At 35.8% G+C, this 24,800-nt stretch overlaps 1 long non-coding RNA gene across 2 annotated transcripts in view; it reads right to left on the reverse strand.

Annotated features, from left to right (window-relative positions):
• The window catches only part of LOC150087724 (uncharacterized), a 57,829-nt gene extending 33,900 nt beyond the window's left edge, over window positions 1–23,929 (reverse strand). For both annotated transcript variants that reach the window (XR_016546721.1, XR_016546722.1), the window contains exons 1-2: window positions 23,867–23,929; window positions 7,383–7,436 (exon numbers count right to left, since the gene is read on the reverse strand). This is a non-coding gene — a long non-coding RNA (uncharacterized LOC150087724). The remainder of the gene's footprint in view (window positions 1–7,382; window positions 7,437–23,866) is intronic.
• Between the last annotated feature and the right edge of the window lie 871 nt (window positions 23,930–24,800).

A 24,800-nucleotide genomic window follows, 5' to 3' on the forward strand; every position in this document is an offset into this window, starting at 1 on the left:
CTTATCAAATGTCTAGTTGTAAACTTTTCTAATCTATGTGGTCATGTTGGAGGTATAAGCAATAATTTTTTATTTTTTATTTTTTTATTTTAATAATAAGATCATTCTATTAGGTAGACTGCTGACATAAAAAATGATTAAAGTGCCTTAGAAAAGTCACCACATATCTGCATAGGCAACATAATTATTCAAAATTGGCGAGTGATTATTTCTGTAGAACATTTATACCAAGACATTTATGTGAGCTATAAATAGTCAGTAATTGCTATGTTTATAATTTTTATGCATTTTTGTATATGTACTAATTTTCAGTGTTGTTAATGGAAAGTATATTCAAAGCGAGCTTAAAATTCAGCAATTTTGACTTTCAGAATTTCTTCATGGGTTAACCACATCAGCGTAACTTTTGCAATTAAATAATGTATGATCAAAAAAAATAAATAAAAATAGAGCCAAACATTTCAGCTTAATATCCTGCCAACCATTCTGCAAAGTGACAAGCATCAATAAGGTTACACAGGGTATGATGTGATCATATGGTTAGTATGAGGACCACAGTAAGTTATGTTGCAACTGGTTGATATCAATACATTGAGTTGTGCAGTAAAGTGGCTATTCTTTGAACAGAGTGGTACTAGGGTAGGGGTTGACAAATTTGTTCCAGATTTTGATGTCACGTGCAAAACTTAGGCATCAGAATTAAATTAAAAATCACAACTGTATTTTACGTTTTTGAAAAAATTTCATTTAAAAACTCCTTTCTATTCTCCATGGCTACATGTTCCATCCAAGTCAGCCCTGTAATAACAAGACTGCTCAGGTACCTTTTGACAACTGCAATTACATACTTGCATGATTGCATCCCAAAGTAGCACATTTCCAATATCAACTGAGTGCCACATATTGTTTTTGCATGTGATTAAGATTCTCAAATACTATGCTCAAAACTTTCCCCCTATAAAAAAAATATGTGTTTGTTGAGGTTTCATACTTACAAAAACAGTGAGTGTCAATATCAATTTAAATACTGTTTCAAATAACATGGAGCCTGAAAAAAAGCATTCAGTTTACTTGCTGCTTCATCAAGTTTCCCATGTTACAACATGTTTCCAGTAGCCAAATTTTACCTAAACAACTGCATTGCACATAAAATGCAACAAAATAATATGTGCAACTTTTTATCAGAATTTTCAACAGCCATACTTCTCCAGTGCTAACACAATCAGTAAAACATGTCAAAAGCCAAAACTACACTAAAGGATTATTGAAATTCACATTGACATTACTCTAATACATATTTTAATTTTAAAAGCATTTGCAACATCATCAAGTTTGTAAGAGTCATGGACTCCTACAAATATTTAAATTATTGGGCAGCACTCTGGTTTTGAAAATACTGTATACAGCTTCTTCTTTGCAACTTTTATAAATTTCAATTAAGTGAATAATATGCATTTTACATAGCAGAAAAAAAATTACAACAAAAGCAATTACAAATTTACTGTATGACAAAAGCAAAATCTCTCTTTAGATGACTGTTTCATTTTCACTGTCATAACAAAATCTGAATATTATTTATTACAAGGCTGTTACTATTCATCATACATGATGCTCAACAGAATGCCGCCATAATGGACAACAGCTAATTAGTAGACATTTGACAAAATAACATACAAAGTGCAAATTTAAAAATGTTTCATTAATGAAGAGAAAAACTTTGAAACAGTACACCAGGCACCACCATGACAACATGGTGCTCAGGATTTGTGCCCTAAACTAGCCATTAACCATTGGAGGAGTAAGTCTGCCAAACAAACACAGGTGGACTCAAAGTAGTGAGTTCATGATAGCAGTGGGCTATAGGGAGTGCACAGCTGTAACATTTTTGACTTTCAAAAACTGGACAATGGTAACAGTAAGCAGGAGAGCAGAAAATTTCAAAAAGGAAGAAAACAGAGCTCTTTTGGAAAATAGTGAGGGAAGGCAGGAGATTTTTGGAAAAAATATCACATCTTTTAAAGTACTCCACACTTGTAATTAAATTTGATTGATAACATAGGCATTTTATATTAAAATGCAGCTATAGGCCTTTTTACTAGTACAGCAAGCTTTCAAACATTACATTATCTAACATTTTTTTGTCTTTAGGTTTCTGTTTGGATTTTATTGGTTAGACATCACCTGATTATAAATGCTTTAAGGAAGACAACTGTTGCAGATCCTGCCTTCTTCTGAAATGGTGCATCAAAGTTTTGTTTATAACAATGGGCCAACTTCCTAGACTTGGCTGTCTAGGGCATTTCCAAAGCCTTGCCAGAAAGAGAAGATTTGAAATGTTTTTTTGTTTTTTCAACTGGCTGAATATCCCCTCACTCAGCATTGATACAAGAAATTTTTAAATGTCAAGCTTAACTTGAGTTAATCTGTTATAGCATTAGCATTCATAGAGGCATATGATGTAAGGTTTTTTTTGGTTTTTTTAGGAGCATTAGCAACTAAGGCCATATTGCTCCGGGAATATGCGGTGGTCATTCCCTGACCTTTCCGCATCCTCCGTATTTGGTGGTGACGGGCTCGAACCCCGGTCTAATCAAGAAGTGTGTGCTTTGCACTGCGGCTCCTTCCCACCTGGCTACAGAGGTGCCTATATGATGTAAGAAAGCAAGCTTATACAGCATCAGAAAAAAAAAAAAAAAATGTTCCCATTTCACCCATCCATTTGCTCCAAACGTTTGTCTAGTTCTGCTTTGAATTTATTTAAGCTGTCTACTTCTACAGCATTAGATGGAAGTTTGTTCCAGCAATCAACTACTTGCTGGCTAAAGGCAATTTTCCACACATCTATTCTACAACTGTCTTTTGAATTTATGTCCCCAAAGCTTCCTTGTGCACATGTTAGTTTTCCAACCAAGGACCCTGCACACCAATCCTTTCTTCTTTCATAATAGCATGTGATAGATTCTCACAATGAAACTGACAGTGTGACCATATTGTCTCTAGCCACTACTGCAAAAGAAAAAAAAAGACCACTGCACACACCTTAATATACCTTTAGATCATAATATGGAGGAGAATTTTTGGCAATAATTTTCAAAAAAAAAAGTTCCTTGTAGTCCAGAAAACAAAGTACTTCCTTTGAAAAAAAGAACAGAACCTCCTCTTGCTTGCTTTTGATCCTCCATGACCACAGCAGTAGACATACTTATGACTAAGTCAGAATCATCCCTCTCATCCAGTCTACTTTGGTAATCTACTTCAAAAATGGAAGTGAAAGATTTAACAAGTGCTGGTATACAAAAATCCCATTCTTCAGCATTTTTAGGAATAATTATCCCAGCAAATGGATTATATTAAAGAGCTATGTTCAGATTTTCAAATGTTAAAAAAACATTTAAAAGAAACAAGCAATTACTTTATTGAAGTCAGAAAAGAGGAACACTATGTATATCTTAGTGCACTTGCATCATTTATACACAGCCAATTATAGATTAGCAATAGGGCATCATTTAAGTTACATCTCATATTGTGAATACCTTCACGACGAGTTGCCATGACATTGCACTACTTCGGATAAGTAACGCTTCACCCGAAGGAGAAGACTGTTGTTACTTATTCTCAGTGGATACCACCACCCAGACGGCACCGTTACAGGGCTATTCTGTATATGTATGGGATAATAACTCAACTATCCACTTGTCCCTATTAGACTTAGAAAAGCAAAAAGGTAGAGGGAAAGTAATAGTAGGAGTGGAAGAGGAAAAGAAACGGTGTAGAAAAATGAAAGGGACAGTAACTCCTTCAACTCACACCACTCAAAAACTCAAACTCCTCAAATAGGCAACGCTTCCCCAGTGGAGAAGGCTGTTGTTACCTATTCTTGGAAACTCCGGACATCATCAGGCTTCCCCTGGTGCCGTTTCAGGGCTATTTGGCCCTTCTTCGGTGAGTGGGTAGGTACGCAAGTGATGTAATGATGACAAAACAGTTGTGAAGTATATCTCCACAATATGAGATGCCTGATGGTGTATGATATAAGTTAGGACTCTAATGCATTAAGGGCTTACGCCTCAAGCTGCGAAAGAGTTAGACTATGTATATCTTAGTGCACTTGCATCATTTATACACAGCCAATTACAGATTAGCAAATTTGCAATAGCGGCATCGTTTAAGTTAAATCTCATTTTGTGAATACCTTCACAACGAGTTGCCATGACATTGCACTACTTTGAATAAGTAACGAATAAGATATACATAGTCTAACTCTTTCGCAGCTTGAGGCATAAGCCCTTAATGCATTAGAGTCCTAACTTATATCATACATCAGGCATCTCTCATATTGTGGAGATACTTCACAACTGTTTTGTCATCATTACATCACTTGGGTACCTACCCACCCACCGAAGAAGAGCCAAATAGCCCTGAAACGGTGCCGTCTGGGTGGTGGTATCCACTGAGAATAAGTAACAACAGTCTTCTCCTTCGGGTGAAGCGTTACTTATTCGAAGTAGTGCAATGTCATGGCAACTCGTCGTGAAGGTATTCACAATATGAGATGTAACTTAAATGATGCCGCTATTGCAAATTTGCTAATCTATAATTGGCTGTGTATAAATGATGCAAGTGCACTAAGATATACATAGTCTAACTCTTTCGCAGGTTGAGGCATAAGCCCTTAATGCATTAAAAGAGGAACATTAACACTTTTTACTGAAAGGAGGATAACATGTATAAAGTTACCAGCTCACTTGGCCTGTTTAGGATTTCTTTCACCAGAAATTCTTTTCCTTCCTTGAGGAGTTCATTAATTTGTCTTCTTTCAAACATCTTTTTGATCATGAACTGGATTCAGACACAAATCAGTGCCACTCAGATTGCTTGTTGCACTTTTCAATTTGGTAACTCTGAAAATTGCCCATATGGATTTTCTGACTACTTCTAACTTCTTCTTTAAACATATCTGTCAGAGTTTGCCATAGTTGTACCAGACTAATTAAATGGTTCACCAAAGACAGCCAGCATGTCACAGGATTCCAAATAATTTTTACTTCAATAGTATGCATTAATTGAAACTGTTTAAATCTATCTTTCCTTTTAGCACTTCTTTCTAAATAGCAGCGTATGTCCACAAAATATCCATCCACTTTTGGAGGAAGGCACAATAATCCCTTTTCAGCACATAAATTTATCAGATGACAAGGGCAGCCTATTACTGTCGAATGCTCAATCTCCTTTATTAGTATCTTTGCTACTCCAGTTTCTAAGCTTACCACATTGGGGAAATTAACAGTGAAGTGTCAGATAGTTTTTAAAGGAATTCCACATGCTTTCATGTTGTTTAGAATATACCCAGTTTAATACTGTAGCATCATCTTCCAACATTTGCAGTGAGATCAAACAGCACTTTCAATTTTTTTTTCAGTAACATTATCACAATAGGTTATAACTTGGAATCACTTTGATTACTTCCATCTGTAGAAATTGAAAATGGTAAATTTTTCGATATCATTGTTACTTATTTTGTCTTTTCCTGGACACTTGGAACTAAAGCACACATCTATAGACAGTGCACAAAAGCAAACGTTATCTTTTCCATATTTTACAATACATGAAAAATCTTGCTTCTGGTAGTCTTCTGAAATTTTACATCACATTTCTTTGGCACCTTACAATTTTAATTACCTTTGTGCAACACACAAAAAATATGATAAATGTTACATATGACAGATAACAAATTAAAGTGTTTGCTTTGTTTCCTGCATTCCCCATAATTTATGCAATACAGACAAGCACACCTGATGGCTAATTTGTTAGCAAAAAATATGCAGAAGTATTCGAAATTTCTAAAAAATTCTAAATTTAATGGCAAAGCTGTACTTTTATTGGTTTTCTGCAAAAATTTATAGAAGAAAAACTGTATGGCAGTAAAAGACAAAGAAGGGTCAGAAACAGAGGTAATCTCCATCATAAATCCCATGAGTTGAGAGGTATAGGAGCAAGTTTTTTTTAAATATAGATAAATGCAATAAAAATATTAATTTATTGTTATTTTGACTTTACTGCCCAACACTAGAGTAAAATTAGTGTCAATCAGAATTCTAATTGATTTGAAAGGTAAGAGTCTAGAAATCTATAATACCTAGTTTCCAGACACTGAAAATTGCATCATCTGGAAACTAGACATCTGAGATCTGTTTGTTGTTTGTTATTTGGTTTTTAGGAGCATTAGCAACTAAGGCCATATTGCTCCGGGAATATGCGGTGGTCATTCCCTGACCTTTCCGCATCCTCCATATTTGGTGGTGACGGGCTTGAACCCCGGTCTAATCAAGAAGCGTGTGTGCTGCGCATTGCTGCTCCTTCCCACACATCTGAGATCTGACGTCTTTGAATGTACTGAGTAAACTAAATGTAGATGGCACCCTTTCTATAGCTCAGGCAATGTACATGGTGGGGCGGGGCACAAATTTTACTTGAGAAAGGATGGTTACAGAATAGATGTGTAGAAATTTGCTTTCAGACAGAGGGTAGTTGATTATTAGAATAAACTTATGTCTAGTGTTTTGAAAGTGGGTAGTTCGAACAAATTTAAAGAATTAGACAAATTCAAATTATTAGAAGAGATGGATAGGTAAAGTGAGGTTTTTTTTTTTTTTTTTGCTGATGCTGCTTGCTTCCCTGCATCATTTGTTAATACTAATAGTAATTAATACTTTATTACTATGCACAGGACAAGTTTGAGAAAATAAAAGAAATAAAATTGTCATTGTTTTATTTTTTAATGTAATAACACCCTCTTTCTATTCATGCTTCAATTAAATCCATTTTTATCAATTTCAGGATCTCAATTCCAAAGAAATTTTTCAGGTTTGGCTTTTGTAAGTCCAAATCAGATAATTGAGTTCAACAGGTATGATCTCCTCTGATTTTAAAGCTATTTTTGTGCTGCCACCTATTATAAACTGTCTAAAATTAGTTATCAACATAAATAATAGATAATATCATGTACTGGAAAAATTTCAAGACAATTTTTACTAATGAACAAACTGTTTGAAGTGGCCTTCAAAACAGATCAGTGTACATACTCTCCCGAGCTCATACGTTTAAAATGTACATCTATATACAAACTCCCCCAAGCTCACTTTTGAAAAACATAGATCTACAAAGGACATACTCCTGAAGGGTTAATGCTTAGCATATTTTTGAACAAAAAATATTTTAAATGAAAAATATACACATCCATCCTATAAGCTTTTAGTGAGATGATGTAAACACATGTCATATTGCTTGTTTCTTTAAATATCTGCTGATGATTCACATTCTACATTATAAGAGAGAGAGAGAGAGAGAGAGAGAGAGAGAGAGAATATTTAGAATTATCTTACCTGTCTCTTTCTATCAAGTCCCACAAGTCCAAGTACATGTGTTCCATTATATCACTAAAAAAAAATAAAAAATTATATATATATATATATAATTGATACTGAAGAAATAAAAGAAAAGTATATTTAGTAGGATAAAGTTGTCTGTAAGGATAAAAAATGATGAATGCTAAGATGCATTCATCTTTTTCCATCCTTACAAAAATTACACTAATGCTAAATTGTGTCTTCAAATACAAAGAAGAATGTAATATAGACATAAGTTTAAAAATGAAGAAAATATGGAAATGGATAAGTATATAGAAGTCTACACCACAGGAATGATCTCATATTTGCTGCCATACATATCTAAACAGTCTAAGTGGAGAGATTAAAAGAGATTTAAACAGAAATGATTATTTCTGTATTTTTATATACTGAAAATTTCTATTTTTAAAATAAAATTCCTGGGGCATGCATGTTTGTTCACGTTCAAACTCTCTTTCCTTCTTTGAGCATGCCATAATTTGTTGCTAAGGGAATTAGTATGCACTTTTATAGTTCACACAGCTGAGAATAGTGGATTGTACCATTTGTTAAAATGAAACTCTCACATTCCCTCATTATTAATATAGAACATATAATTTTTTAATTAATTTTTGAAAATTAAAAACTCCCTTTAAAGCTGTCGGGAAGCAAAGTGGAAATTTAAAAACTGTCCACTTCAACAAACACTGCAATCAGACACCAGCCTATTAGTAACGGGAGTGCTCACTGCATGAAATGTGAAGTGCACACATAAAACAGTTTTATTCAAGATGATGCATCAATGTCATGAAGCTAGAGTGTTAATGACTGGAAGAAACCGAGCAGCGGTAAAGCCAGCTTGTTATCAACAACTCTGTACATGGCAGATGCCAATCAACACATGCATATAATTATGCTTAACTAAATCATGAATTTTTCTTAATTTTACAATAATTAACAGATTTCTGAAATTTTCAGTGGAGAAAACATTTTCAAACACAGCTATTAGGAGTTTCAGCTGTGTGCACCGAGTAGACTAAGCACAAATTGCTGAAATACTGTCAAGGTCCTATCAACTCCCGTGTTCTGAACTCAGGGTTAAAGATATAATTATTGTCAAGAACAAAGGATTGCTCTTGCAATCTCTTGTACTTTTGAGTGCTGCAAAAAAAAATTTTTTTTAGTGCTTACTAAAAAACAGAAATGTGCAACAGCTGGGAAGTGGGAAAGCACAACTAACGAATTACTTACTGTTGATGAATTTTATGCTATTGTTGTTAGCATGTGCTATGCACTGCTGCTCCTACCCACCTGGCTATGGAGGTGCCATGAATTTTATGCATGGCAAGCCTATTCAAATACTGGTATTCAAAAACAAATCTAGTCTTCTCAATAGCTACAAGTTCAATGCTTTATTATGAAAATAAATTGATTTATAATGTTTCTTAGACATATTTGTTAAAAATCATGAAATTAAATAAAATTTTATGGCAACTAAATGTATCCTACTTCAGGATAGATGCATTCTTAGGGCAATTTTATCCATAACCCTACAAAACTAGTTGAGGGATGGGGGGGGGGAATCTAATTCTATCATAACTTTGAGTAACCCTCAGGAATAAATGTGTATTTAAAATTGGGTAGATTTCAGGGAGGAAATTCAATATACTTAAGGACCTAATTTCATCCCAAAACACCTGCCCTAACAAAATTATATTTTGTGATGCAATAAAAACTATGTAAAGGCCAAAAATAAAAAGTGTAGATTTTAGTGTAGTCTGTGTAGTATAGTTTTGGGGTGTGTTAGTCTGTTGTTCATCTGACCTCTTTTTGCCAATGGACCTTTGGAAGGTCAAGGTCTCAGTGCTGCCCATCCTTCATCACATGGAGGTGTGCCAGACAGTATGTAGCATAAGTCTTTGCCAGGAAGGGTCCAAAGGGGGAAAAGAGAGAAGGGGAAAGTAAGAGAAAATAAAAAAAAAAAAAAAAGGAAGAAGAATTTTTTATTGAAAACAAGTGTGGGGGGTGACAGTTTGAGTTCTGGGGGAAAATGGGGGAGGTAAAGAGGTGGGTAATAAAGCAGCATCCACCAGAATATAGAATAGGAGATAAAGGGGTACCCCTGCAGAGGCAGCCCATCCTATACAGGAGGGGAGAGGGCTGTTAAGAGCAGCAAGTGTTTAGGGTGGGTTGCAGGGTCCTTGGGTGAATGAAAACTCAAAGTTATAGGGCCAGGGGTGGTCTATCCGGCTATCAGTGAATAGAACCAAAATGGAAAGCTGAATAAAGACCAGACCAGCTGGAACCAGTGTCAGAATCGCACGCCATTCCCTCAAGGAGAGTTATCATGACATGAGCAGTGGCAGGGAACTTCCATGGTAGGTTATCTCCACTGCAGTCAGTATGTGGGAGGGGGATATACACCTGTTCATCATAAGGTCACAACAAACTCATGCCAACCGATCATACACCTGACATACCAACATACAGACAGTCACAATATAATTTTTTTTGCCCCAATTCAGGAGCATGAACAAAAGACATGGTACACTTAGCATCCACCCATCAGTCTCTTGCTGTTGCATGCAGACCATATACAAGACAACAAGGCAGCACTTGAATATGAACATTATACTTTTTTTTTTTCTTTTTTTTTTATTAACAATGCACATAAGCATTCACTGGCCATCACACATGGCCTCTCATTCACTACAGATACACATCTTACCTGCCAATATACTATTTGTAGATTTTTTTTTTAAACTGGACATGTATTCAGAGGGAACATTTATACATCTATGCAAGTGTGACATTCACATTTGCTCACATTCATTCAATTCTCACTTGTGAGTCCTGCTGAATAAGGATGGGGGGGATACTTTTTCCAGGATAAGGATACAAAAATTATGGGGGACCACACCTGGGGGTTAGAGTAACCCCAACCCAAGAAAAAGTCCCAGCCATACATACCGATGCACTGCCCAGCCCATCAGGATCACCACTAGAACAGATAGGAGTGGGAAGAGAGCCATGTTTAAAAATGGTTTCAGTCTAATGGGAGTCTGTTTTCATGGAGTTTGGTTTCGGTGGGCAATCACTGGTTCCCCATCATAGCTATAGCAGAGAAGTTTGTTGTTGTTATTATTTGGGAGCATTAGCAACTAAGGCCATATTGCTCCGGGAATATGCGGTGGTCATTCCCTGACCTTTCCGCGTCCTCCGTATTTTGGTGGTGACGGGCTCGAACCCCGGTCTAATCAAGAAGCGTGTGCTACGCACTGCTGCTCCTTCCCACCTGGCTACGCTGTAGCAGAGAGGACCATTCAGTATAACCATGGGTTAGTATGGAACCGGAGGCAGTTGCTGGGAGTGGGGGGGGAGAGAACTAGGGACTTAATTAGAATATTGGAAGCCCCTTCCCAGGAGCCAAAGCAGTTTTGTTTCCCTTCATCAGGCAGCCTCAAAAGATCCCCATTAACTGACATGGAGTCAGGGGTACCACGGAGGGCAGAATGGGGGGAAGGAAGGCTATGTGGAATATACAGAAAGGACTGTGTAGTATTACAGGTCTTGCAGCCCCAGAGGGACCCCAACTCTGCAATGAACTTTTGTTACGAAAGGACAGTGTATAATGTTTATTGTTCTTGAGTCACCAGCAGCTCCAAACTCCACGAGGTATACTGTCACAATACAAACTGTAAAGGCCAGAGACAGTGCCAGTTATTGTGTAGTTTGAACAGTGCAGTGTAGTGTGACGTTCGAATGCTATTCCTCTGGCCACAGAAACCAGGACCCTACTACCCATCCAATGGGCAGTGGGGGGGTCCTGATGATATACAGGAATTTTGCTAGCAAGGATAAGGATGAGGTGATTATCCCATTGCATAAGCCAATGGTCAGACCACATCCTGAGTACTAACATACAGGTCTGGAGGCCTCATTTTAAGAAGGGTTAAGAATTGTTTGTTATTTGGAGCATTAGCAACTAAGGCCATATCGCTCCGGGATATGCAGTGACCTGACCTTTCCGCATCCTCCGTATTTGGTGGTGACGGGCTCGAACCCCGGTATAATCAAGAAGCGTGTGCTATGCACTGCTGCTCCTTCCCACCTGGCTACGGAGGCGCCATTTAAGAAGGGTGTAGAGCTGTTGGAATGAGTACAGAGAAGGGCAACAAGATTAGTGAATGGAAACGAAGGGCTGCTGTTACAAAGAAAGGCTTCAGTTCTGCAAATTACAGCACCTGAAGACCAGGCACCTGCAAGGTGATTTGATTAAGGTGTTTAAGGGTTTGGAAAACTCAGTGCTGATGGGATTCTTCCTTTTGCTGAAACTATGCACATGAGGAGACATAAATTCAAGCAGCAATCAATCAGTCAACAGGTGATTGATTGCTGGAACAAGCTTCCAGTCATTGTTGTGGAAGTGGATAGTTTGAAAAATTCAAGGAATAACTAGACAAACTACTGGAGGAGACAATTTTTTTTTTTTTTGCTGATACTGTATAAGTGTGCTTTCTTGCATCATTTGTCACTATTTATACTAAAACCTACAGCAAAATTTTTAAACCCCACCAAGGAAGGGGAGTTGAGGCCCACAAACCCAGATTTATTTTAGTTACAAAGCAAGGTCAAAATCAAACATTTATAATTAGAACAGAACTCTGTTAACCCATTACCAGTCATGAAAAGGATCCTTCTTCCCTATATGAGCATGAACTCACTCTGACCCCATGCATGTGCATTTGAAAAATCAGCAAAAAACTTCAAAAATTGTACACCTTTTTTTTTTTGTGCCACCTTTATTTTTGATCTTTTCTGAATGCAACTGTGAAAAATATACTTTTAATATTGAAAATATATTTTTAATTAATTCTTGAATTAAAACTCCCTTTAGATCTGTCAGTGAGCAAAATGCAAATCAAAAAACCTGCACACTTCAATAAATATGCATAATTGGATGCCAGCTTATAATTAACAGGGAAGTAGCTCCATGAAATGTGAAGTATGCATGTCAATAAAAAAACCCAATTTGCTGTCAATAACAGATATGTGACAGGTGCCACTCAACAAGTGCATATATAATTAGGTGTAACTTAATTCCTGAATTTTTACTAAATTATGCAATAATTAACAAATATTTTTGGAATTTTCAGTGGTGAAATCAAAGAAAACATTTTCAAAAACAGCTATTCGGAGTTTCAGTTGTGTTTATGGAGTAGACAAACTACCTGAATTGCTGAAATATTGTCTGGAGTCTCACAGACACTGTGTGACAGGATCAGGATTAAAAAAATATCTTACTTTTAATTATAAAGTATGTACATGATGTTACTGATGCATATGATGAACTAGAATAGCATTCCTGCATGCAATTAAAAAAACCGCTGTATATATTTGATTTTAATTTAGAATGATCAACACAAACACATCTACGAGTCCCTTTCTGCATGAATTTAATTTTTTGTGTATATTTCATAACATGAAACCCTAAAATTTTATTACCTTAGTTGGGCAGTGGCAAAAGTATAGCTTCTATAAATTCAGGAAATAAAAATTAACAACATGGTTTCTGCAGTGGTCACAAATTTGCTTCCTTTCTGGCAATACACCTCTGAAGTTATTGATAACCACCTTCAAGTTGATCCAATTTACATAGATATATCTAAGGCATTTGATAAAGTCCCACATGAACAACTTCTGGAAAAACTTAAACTACCGTATTTTCCCATGTATAAGATGCACCTTAATTTTGGGGCCTGAAATTTGAAAAAAAAATGTATTACATAAAGTTATTGAACTCAAGTTTTATTCATCATAAAATTCATACAACTCCTCATCACTGTCAAAACTCCCATCCATTAGCTTGTCCTCATCTGTGTCTGATGACAAATTACTGTCTTCATATATTGCCTCGTCCTCAGTTCCATCTATGGCATTTGAAATGCCACACTTCTTAAACGACTTGACAATGATCTCAATCTTGATATTATCCCAGGATCTTTTTATCCAGGTACAAACTTCTCCTATAGTTGGTTTCTTCACTCTTCCTGCTGGTGTCAAATTGTCCCCAGAAGACTTCATCCATTGGTTCCATTTGTCTCTCATGGCAGCTTTGAAGGGTTTGTTAATGCTGACATCAAGTGGTTGGAGCTGTGATGTCAAGCCTCCAGGTATGACGGCAAGTTTTGTTTTTTGCTCTGCAGCAATCTTCTTTGTGTTTTTTGTTATGTGTGCCCTGAACTGATCAAGCACCAATAGGGCAAGTTTGCATAAGAGCCCACCTGGTCTCCTGCTCTAAACTTTCTCAAACCAGATCCATCCAACCCTTGTCACGAACGTGGACATCACTCCTCGAGGAATGTCTTCTTTTGGCATTGTTTTGCATTTGAAAATCAGCATAGGAGGCACCTTGGTTCTGTCGGCACAAGCTAGAACAACTGTACAATGACTCTTTTCATGTCCACTTGTCTTCACAGTTACAGTTTTCACCCCTTCTTATCAACAGATCTGTTACTTGGGACATCAAATTGAAGAGGGACTTCGTCCATATTTGCAATTTGTCCCAACTCAAACTGATGTGTCTTCCGACATTGAATGACAAAACGATGAAATTCAAGTTCTGCTCATAGCTTTCAGGCATCTTTTGGGCAAGTCTGGTGCGTGTATGCATGCTTAGTCCATTCCATTTCATAAACCTGAAGCACCAATTGTGTCCTCCTTTGAAATCAGTAACTTCTTTTTCATCAGCAATTCTTCTTGCCTCATGCTGAACCATCTTTGTGGACACAGGAATTCCAATTGCCCTTTGCTCTTCAATCCATATCCTCAATTCCCTCTCTAAATCAGGCCATTTTCCTGACTTGTCTCTCATGGCCTTCTTCTGCCGTGGCGCTTTCAGTAGGATTTCTTCTTCCCGTAGCCAGTCTCCAATTGTTTTCTCAGTTGGAGGAGGACCAAACTTACGTTCAGCAGCATGATTTCCATTCACTTTTGCAAACTGGATCACTTTTAACTTGAATTCAGCACTGTACGAAAATCTTTTCTGAGCCATTTCTGGGCAGAATGTGGCAAAACGTAACCTAATATACCGGTAACAAGTGCAAAACAATGAGCGCAAAGACAACAAGCGCGAAAAAGCGGGAAATGCAAGTAAAAAAATCTACAACCACTGTATAAGACGCACCCAGTTTTTAGACCCCAAATTTTTCAAAAAAGATGCGTCTTATACATGGGGAAATACGGTATATGGCATCCGTGACCGTCTGCTCTCGTGGCTATATTACACATCGTTCCTTGAGTGTTATCATCAACCAAGTAAACTCGAACCATTTCATAACACTAAGTGGAAATAACACCTTTATTTTTCATTGTGTTCATAAATGATTTTCCTTCTTTCATCTGCACCACCAATGTTCAAGTCGTTCTCTATGTAGATGGTCTAAGATCTACTCAGCAGTGAAGGAGATGACTGATTCTCAACAGCTCCAAAGCGCCCTCAATAAATTCTCTCTGTGGCTATTTCTGAATGGCTTGTCTGCTAACCGCTCGAAGTGCAAAGTAATCTCTTTCTCATCCTGCAGATCTCCACAACTAATAAACAGAGAGTACACTATTAAGTCTGTGATCATAAAAAGGTGTGACCAAGTTAATGACTCAGGGATTCTCTTCTCCAGCAGTGCTAAATTTGATGCCCATGTCCTTAAAATCACCGGCAAAGAATTCAAAACACTGGGATTTATCAAATGGAACACCTACAAGTTCAAAAACTACAGATATGCTGTCATCCTTTATAAAACATAGTTTTCTCAATCCTTGAATTCAGCTTGCCGATCTGGAATCCTCACACCAAGACTTTAACAAAATTTTGTCCATTACCTTATGTTCAGTAGTCCTCTATTTTATCACACAGTGTACTATGAATCGCTGTGTGATTACTTTCATCTGAGGCCTCTGTGCACTAGAAGAGTTATTGCTGATGTCACCCTTCTAGCCAAAGTACTCACTGGAACTTATGAAGCATCTGATATTCTTAGTAAACTCAACTTCAATGCTCCCTATAGACAAGTCAGGAATCCTACACTGTTTTGCCTTTACTCTGCCACCACGGACTTCATGCAGTTCAGTCCACTAAACAGAATCAGCAAATGACTCTCACTGGCTTTTTTTTGACAATTCCCAATCACTGATGAAGTATGCCTGTTCTCTTGAACTGCAAAATGACTAGCTCTCATTTGTTTATGTAGTTTATTATTACTTTTTTTTATATTTTTTAATTATTATTTCTTATTTTCTAATTAATTTATTTATTATTTGTTTTACTGGTAACTTAATACATACCTCTTTTGTACGTCTGATTTTTTTTTTTTAATGTTTAAATCTACATCAATGTTTATCTTCCTGTTGGATCTCTTATTATTGTTATCAATTATGTTCTCATTGTTCTGCCCTCAGATACACTATTAATGGTTACCTGTTGTGTATCTTGTTATTAACAAAAAAAAACATTAATAATAAAATTTTTAAATGTTATTAATTTTTTTAACTAGACTAAAAAATTAATAAAGGTTTTTTTTTTTTTTTTTTTCCTTTATGAAACTCCAAACACAAAAGGTATCAAAACCTATAGTACTTAGTACCATGCATGGGCTGAAGGAAACTTTGCTCTGGTGACTAAACATGGGTTTCACCACTTCCAAGCATAAAATATGCAAAGTGATATTGCACTAGTTGATGAGAGTCATCTACCATCTAGTGTTATTAGTAAGTACAGCATTAGTATTATATTACAGTACAGTATTGTATTATTAGTGTTATTTTATATTAGTACAGTATTAGTAGTAACAAGCATGGATTAAAGGAAAGGGGGGGGGAGAGAGAGAGATGCCAGAAACTTTGCTCTAGAGAATAAACACGGGTTTCACCACTTCAAGCTTCCAATAAGCAAAGTGGTGATATTTCTTACTGAACATACCACAAATCGCTTATACACATCGTCGGTAAGGTAACATTTTCTAAACTCGGCCATTCACTTTAATTATGAATAATATTTATTACTTTTCTACCATATATTTTTGAGTATCTTTCCTCTATATATACCTATCTGCACACAAGCAACACCATGTTCACGAGTCTTACATAACAATAAACGCGAAGCATGCATGGACTGTCTAAAGCTAACAATACTGCATTGACACTACATTTAATCTACGAGTTTCTTTTTAAATACAAATTGCATAATTTGTATTTAAAAAAAAACAATAATAACTGTCGTATTTATATTTCTCCGATTTTAATGACATCTGGGATGGCTTGACAAATCTTTCTAAAAGGAAGATTTGCTTACGCTGATATAAAATAATAGAACTAATATAAAATTTCATGAAAATCCGTCCACTGGGAGCCGATATGGTACATGCGGACGGACATGGTGAAGACAATAGGGTGTTATGCGTGTGTGTATTATATATGAGAACGAGCCTAAAAATATTTTAATTTTATAATGGCCAGAGTATTTGTTGACCATGGTAAAAAAATAATAACAGGACACAGTAATAGTAATAATAGAGGCACGTGATGCAAGAAAGCAAGCGTATATAGCATCAGCCAAAAAAAAAAAAAAAAACACACATCCATTCCCTCTAAAAGTTGGTCCAGTTCCTCTTTGAATTTATTCAAGTTATCAACTTCCACAACGACAGATGGAAGTTTGTTCCAGCAATTAACCACCTGCTGGCTAAAGGCAAATTTTTACACATCTATTCTACAACCGTCTTTCCTCAATTTACACATTCATGTGCAACCGCGTTAAAAAATTAACCAAAAAGAACTCAATAAGATGCGATGTTACTTATAATATTGGGGTGAGAAATTCATCATATGACCATTTACTGGTAATCCTGCACTTCAGTGTTATGAGTCACAGTCAGCCCACAAGTTACCACCAGTTCCAACTTGACTGAGCATGCTGCGTGACACTGACTATATACATATACTGGCAAAATCTATATAATATCGGTGTAGATACACCATAGATAACTCTTAAGAAACTACGATGGTAGTGTGGGAGGCATCATTTGGCGTAGTTTCTTAAGAGTTATCTATGGTGTATCTACACCAATATTATATAGATACTAAACTCTCACTCTTAACGTATTATGCCTTGTGTATTTAGTTATTTTTAAATATTATCACATAAACCTTTTGGCATCTCTCATTGTGTGATTATCTTCACAACTGGGTTGTCGTGTCTGCAATACCAGGGTACCTGCCCACCCACCATTATGATAGGCTAATAGCTTTGAAACAGTGCCGTCTGGGTGGTGGTACTCACTGAGAATAAGTAACAATAGTCTTCTCTATTAGTGAAGTGTTACTTATTCAAGGTAGTGCAATACCATGGCAACTCATTGTGAAGGAAGAGCACAATATGAGACACAGAGCAAATGATTCCTCCCACACTACCATCGTAGTTTCTTAAGAGTTATCTATGGTGTATCTACACCAACATTATATAGATATTAAACTCTCACTCTTAACGTATTATGCCTTGTGCATTTTGTTATTTTTAAGTATACTGGCAATGTACTACGTACGTGCAGTAATTTTAGATTTTGTTTTAAAAAAAAATAAAAAAACAATTTCTTGATTCATAAGAATTTGATTATAAAAATAAAAGTAAATAGTTATAAAAACAATAATGGACAAACTTTTATACTTTTTTTTTGTTTTCAGAAAGAATAAAACAATTTCCTCACTACATAAGAACTTGATTGTAAAAATAGGAGTAGATAGTTCTAAAAACGATAATGGAAATAGGTAACTATTATTAATTTTTAATTATTATTTTCAGGTAATACATTTTGTATTTCCTGAAAATAATAATATGAGTATATTTTGTGATCATTTGTATATATTTGTAATAATTTGTGAATTATTACATTTGTGAAAAGGTTAAATAAAAATACATATAGTACTTAATGATATAGATCCAATGATTTTAACTTTTTATCTATATATATACATGTGTATCTTCCCCAATTGATTCAGGAGTATAGTGTTATCAAAACTTATCCAAACACAGAAATAGTGTTACGAATTTTTCTTACTCTGCCTATAATAGTAGCGTGAAAGGCCCTCGAGTAAACTCAAATTGATTAAAAATCACTTTAGATCAACTGGATAAGAATGACTAACTGATATATGAATTGTATCCATTGAAACTCACGTTGCACGAAACATAAATTAGGATAAAATTATTGATGATTTTGTGTCGGCAAAAGGGAGAAAAATTCAATTAAAATAATGCATCTTCATCACACATGTTCAGTTTATTGTCACTTGAAAAGGTTTTTAACAAATGTACTGCCATACTTTTTTGGAAGGTTTTTTTTTTTTTTTTTTTTTTATGAGAACCCCAAACACGAGAGGTATTAGAACCTATAGTACTTAGTACCGTGCTTGGGTTGGAGGTTGAGAAGACGAAAGAAGATATTTGTTGATATTGGACTTGAACTTCTGTAGATTGTAATATTCAGGAAATACGTATGAAGGAAGGTTGTTCCAGAAAACGGCAGTTGAATGAATAAATGAGGAAGATGAAAAGTTGGTTCTGTGGGTTTGAAGTTGGACGCTAAATGGATGTTGGCTGGTGGCGGCACGTGTTCGGACTGTTTTGAAAAAGAGAGCGGGAATTATAGAAGCCAATTCAGAAGAACAGTGCCCATGGAAGTATCTGTAGAAGAGGCATGCAGCAGAAACAGTGCGTCTATGAGAAAGCGAGTGGAGAGACTCTGTTAGAGATGAATCATTAATTAACCTAACTGCCCTCTTCTGAATGGAATCAAGAAGCCTGAGAGAGGTTTTGGGGGCACCACCCCAGATGTGGGAACAATATTCCATGGCAGGGCGGATTTGCGATTTATACAGAGTGAGCAGCTGTTTGGGAGAAAAGTAACGGCAAGAGCGAAAGAGAAAACCAAGTTTTTTAGATGCAGAGGAAGCAATATTTGTAATGTGCTTGTGCCAAGAGAGATTAGAAGTCAGGGTAATCCCCAAAAGAGATATATCATTTTGCCTAGAAATCGGAGTGTCACTAAAGATAAGCATAGGAGCAGAAGAATCCTTTTTGCGAGATATAAGACAAGATTGAGTTTTAGAAGGGTTGAAATCAACTAAGTTGTCTTTGCCCCACTGGAGAATTACCTGAAGATCGGCATTTAAGGAATTGGCAGCAGATTTTCGAGAACTTGAAGCTGATTGAGTTGGACAAGGTTTCTCAAAATGGAAAGTTGAATGCAATGTGCTATCATCGGCAAAACTATGGATAGGATTTCCAGTCAATGGAAGAAGGTCATTGATATACAAGAGGAAAAGAGTGGGGGAAAGAACTGAACCTTGGGGGACACCAGCATTAGTGGAGAAGTTAGAAGACAGAGAGCCATCTACCATCACCCTCAGTGAGCAATCAGAGAGAAAACTGGATAACCAATTACTAAAAACAGTTGGCAAACCATAAGATGGAAGCTTGTTTAGAAGACCTTTATGCCAAACACGATCAAAAGCCTTTGAGATGTCAAGAGCAACTACTTGTGTTTCACCGAACCTTTCCATTGAATTAGTCCATAAATGGGTAACATAAGCCAGAATATCACCAGTGGATCGACACTGACGGAATCCATACTGGCGATCGTTGATCAGATGGAAGGTTTCTAGGTAGTTTAAAAGTTGGCGGTTAATTGATTTCTCCATTACTTTAGAAAGAGTAGAAGTAATTGCAATGGGACGGTAATTGGATGGGAGGGATTTGTCACCCTTTTTAGGAACTGGCTGGATATGAGCAAATTTCCAAGCAGAAGGAAAAACACCTTTGGAATAAGAAAGTGAAAAAAGGCGGCAAAGAATAGGAGTAAGTTCAGGAGCACAGGTTTTGAGAACAAGTGGAGAAATACCATCAGGACCTGGAGCTTTCGTAGCATCAAGATTCATCAAAATCCTTCTGATATCCTTTTGACGGAAGACCACAGGAGGCATTGAATGGAGCGTGTTAGGAATGGTGGGAGGTGTTTTACCAAGGTCATTAATACATGAGCTGGAAGAAAAATGGGATGCTAGCAGGTCAGCTTTATCCTTGGCTGAAGTGACAACAGAACCATCTGGTTTGGACAGAGGTGGGAGCAGAGATGGGCAAAAGTTGCGGCCAATAGCTTTGGCAAGAGAATATATAATATATATTCTCTTGCCTCATTCAGTTTAATATATATATATATACACACATATGTATATATAGATAGAAAGTTAAAATCATTGGATCTATAGCGTTAAGTACTATCCTATATGTAAAAGGTGAATTTATTTAATTCACCTTTTCACAAGTGTAATAATTCACAAATAATCACAAAATATACTCATTATTATTTTCAGTCAATACAAAATATATTACCTGAAAATAATAATTAACTATTTCCATTATCATTTTTATAACTGTCCATTTTTATTTTTATAATAAAATTCTTATGTAGTCAGGAAATTGTTTTTTATTCTTTCTGAAAACGAAAAAATAAATAAATAAAATTATTGCGAGTACATAGTACATTGCTAGTATACAGACCAGCAAATAAAGTGAATGTCGCGCATGCTCCGTGACAATTCCCAGCACAGACTGGCAGATATAGGAACAACCGGAAGATAGAGTGAGCGTCGCGCATGCTCAGCAAGTCGGAACTGCCCGCCAAAATAGCGAAGCTAGCGGTGACCCACGACACTAAAGTGCAGGTAGTCTGTTTTTATTTCCTTGGGAAATAAAAACAGACTAAATTACTTTTAGTTGCGTTAACTTCAAAAATCATTATGCCCAAGGGGTGACTTTATCCTACCCCAAAGTACCGAGTCATGTTTTGAAGACAGTGGGCATGCGTTGTATCCCTGTCCCAAACACACAATACTTAAACCAATGTGTCGGCCAGCTTTGTTCAGTTGCTTTTTGGATAGGGATCTATAAAACCCCGCTTTTGAAAAAAAAAAAAAAAAAAAATCATCTTCAGAAATTGTATGAACGATTGCGTTAGTTGAGGCATATGATGCAAGAGAGAGCAAGCTTATACAGCATCAGCCAAAAAAAAAAAAAAAAATTGTTCACTGAAGCATGCGGTGAAAGGAGTTTTATTATGCTGGATATTTTATTTTAATAGTACAAATGCTTCACAGTGGGATTCGATGACGCAAAGCGTGAGAAACCATGCCCGTCAACAAAATGACTTGCCTCTCTCGTTGGAAGCATTACTCGGCCCAAGAGTCAAATGGCAACTAAGACATAACTTCTAATTTGGAAAATCATATCGGATATTTATTTGATATTTTAAACTTGAAAATACCATGTAATTTCACCTTTCCCAAGTTTTATCAAATGGAAAGAAGGACTGGATTTCTAAAGAACTAGTTGAAAACAGATTAATCCTGAATTTCTAAAAACGAAAAGTGGTATCTTTGACTAGCAGACAAAAACGAATGAATTATGAGGCTCCCAGGGAAAAAAATCGGATGGACTGGTCTAAAGGTAAAAGTAATGTAAATTATTATTATTTTTATTATACAGCCATAAGTCGTTATGAATATATATAAGGTAATACCGTTAATATACTTGGGCATCACGAGATGAAGAAATAAATGTGCGACCCTTTTATTACTAAACTTAATAAAACAAAATTTATAGTTCGTGCCAGGGATCGCTACGCGCTTAAAAGATGGAATCGCAAGAAATCTCATCTGTGGGCAAAAAAAAATTATAAATTACTCCATGACAATGTTTCAAAGCATAATTCGAATACTTTTTCAAACTACCTTACATTATCCTCATTCATCTGCACTTGCACACCATGAAACTATTTTTTATATACTTTTATATTACAATTACATAGCCGATGGGGAGGGATGTTAATAGCTAAATACATTATTTTGAAATTTTAATATGTAATTATCTGTAAATATTTTTCTAAATCCAAATTTCGGCTAGAGGCTTTTGATCCTACCTTATATTATGCGAGTCTCATGACTTTTAAAGTGAATTAACTGTGATCACATGTACAATTTTCGCTACTAGAAATATTAAATAAATAAAACTAAATAAGTGCTATAATAAAATATGCAACTGATATCACAGCAAAAATAAATAAGTCAAACTACAGAACTGAAAATATAATGGAAAATAATAAAACATTAAGAGAAGGGTAAAGTGGGGAAATCAGAACACAATGAGCAAACAATACAAGCTGTTAATGAGTTAATATGAATTATTATTGGGTTATACTCTAGATTATGGTTATTTAAATGCAAAGTACTGCATATGGGTAGAAGTAACCCCCAGAGAAACGTACCAACTGTGTGGTACGTTTCTCTGGGGTTACTACACTTAAGGTGGTAGAAAATGAAAAAGACCTGGGAGTAATTGTGCAGTCAGATATGAAGTTTTCTGAGCAATGCAGACAGGCTGCCAGGGCAGGTCATGGTTTTGTCAATGATATATAGGAATTTTGCTAGCAGGGAAAAGGAGGTGATTGTCCTTTTTAATTTAAGACGGAGGAATTGCACAGGCATTTGGAGGAAATAGTGTGGTTTTTTTTGTTTTTGGCTGATGCTGCATAAGCTCATACACTTGCTTTCTTGCATTACATGCCACTACTATTACTACTACCTGCGGAGGAAGTGGCTTCTTTTGCTTGAATCCGTCCCGAATTTGGCCATGCCCACAAGGCGGGCATGGCCAAATTCGGGACGGATTTAAGCAAAAGACGGATTTATTATTATATTGCCTATTATTGGAAATATAATAAGCAAAAAAATTTGGAAAACCTGGGATATAGAATGACAGGTGGAAAATATATTAAAAACTGGAGACCATAGAAAAACCAAGTAAAGAATAAGAACATGAAAAGTTTAAAGTTACGAATATCTAAAAAAATTATAACGTAATAATTAATATCAACAAACAGTTTCAAATGGATAGCAGAATCGGCATTAATCACGTTGTTTTTGTTATCTCAAATCGTGCACAGCGCACCAAAAAACCGAAACAGAGCAACAAAAACATTACGCACGTTAGGCTTTGGATTAAGGTCTAGAAAAAACACAATTACGATGCAAGTAGAGAATATATACTGATAATGCGAATACTCTTCAAAATGAAAATATTCTCTAAGAGATTCTTCTAGAAACTTATCCATTGTTATTTAAAATTAGCTGCATTTACATCGTTTAAACAATTTTTTTTTTTTTTTTTTTTTTACTTTAAGGCTTAGCAGTGGAGACGAAATGTTCACGAAATTTTTTCATGTTATGACAAATAAACCATACTATAAAAATTTAACGAATGACAGTGTTATTTAAAGAACTGTTCGAACGACGTAATATAATCGCTATAAAATATAGCGATTACGATTGACGATTTAGTTTTTAATTACATTTTACAAGCAATCATAAAACCTTACCTTCAACTTGCGCAACCTGACTAACTAGACATGATTTGACATGCCACTCGTGCTGCAAACCTGTTGAGCGGACTAATACACTAATATTTTTGTATCACTGCGCAGCGCCTGCTAACAGACTAATTACCAAAGGGTGGTTTCTTTGAAACCCCACAACAAAGCCATGAGCTTCACCGACGTGCCCATACAGAAATTGCGAAGCGATCTCCTGAAAGTAGTGCCTACAACACATTTTAGTAAACAAACATGGCGGGGGTACAGTGAATAAACTAAAAACGTTGAGAATCATAACCCCTACCAAAAAGTCTCTAAATATAAAAATAAATTTTAATAAAATTAAAATGTTGTACATCTTTACTAGTAAAACGCTTACTTTTTGGTATTTTTTTTTTGAATCTTTACTAAAGAATTTTGTCGTTGGGTATTTTGGAAGCCAAGCATTGAAATTGCACCTTACATTTGTTTTTCATGGTGTGATTATTGTATTTCTTTTATTGTCATGGTTAATCTTCAATGTTAAGTATATAGTAATACTGTTTCGCATAGGTGCAGGAATATACATGAATTTGTTACTTTTGCTCTCCTGCTTAGTACATGTAATAAAAAGTACTTTGAAATTCAGCCTTGCATGGGCCCTAGTAATGGTATTAACTTAACCTACAAGTTAATGGATACAATATTTACTGTAACATCTTTTAAACTGTACTTTTGTTTTGTGCTCTACTACTTAGTATAGCACAAAACATAATATCAAGTTGTAGATGAAAAGGGAACCTCATTAAAGAACAAACTCTGATCTCAAGAAACAGAAAATTCAGCTTCTGAAAACCTGTGCACATAGTGATATGCCAAATTTAATGGAAAAACAGGGAAAAAAATTACATGTTTTTTAACGTTATGTTACAAGCTAAATCTAAATCAATTAATTTGAATG

Source organism: Mastigoproctus giganteus, chromosome 3, assembly GCF_048544385.1.
Source record: "Mastigoproctus giganteus isolate SK-2022 chromosome 3, ASM4854438v1, whole genome shotgun sequence".
Classification (NCBI taxonomy): Eukaryota; Metazoa; Arthropoda; class Arachnida; order Uropygi; family Thelyphonidae; genus Mastigoproctus; species Mastigoproctus giganteus.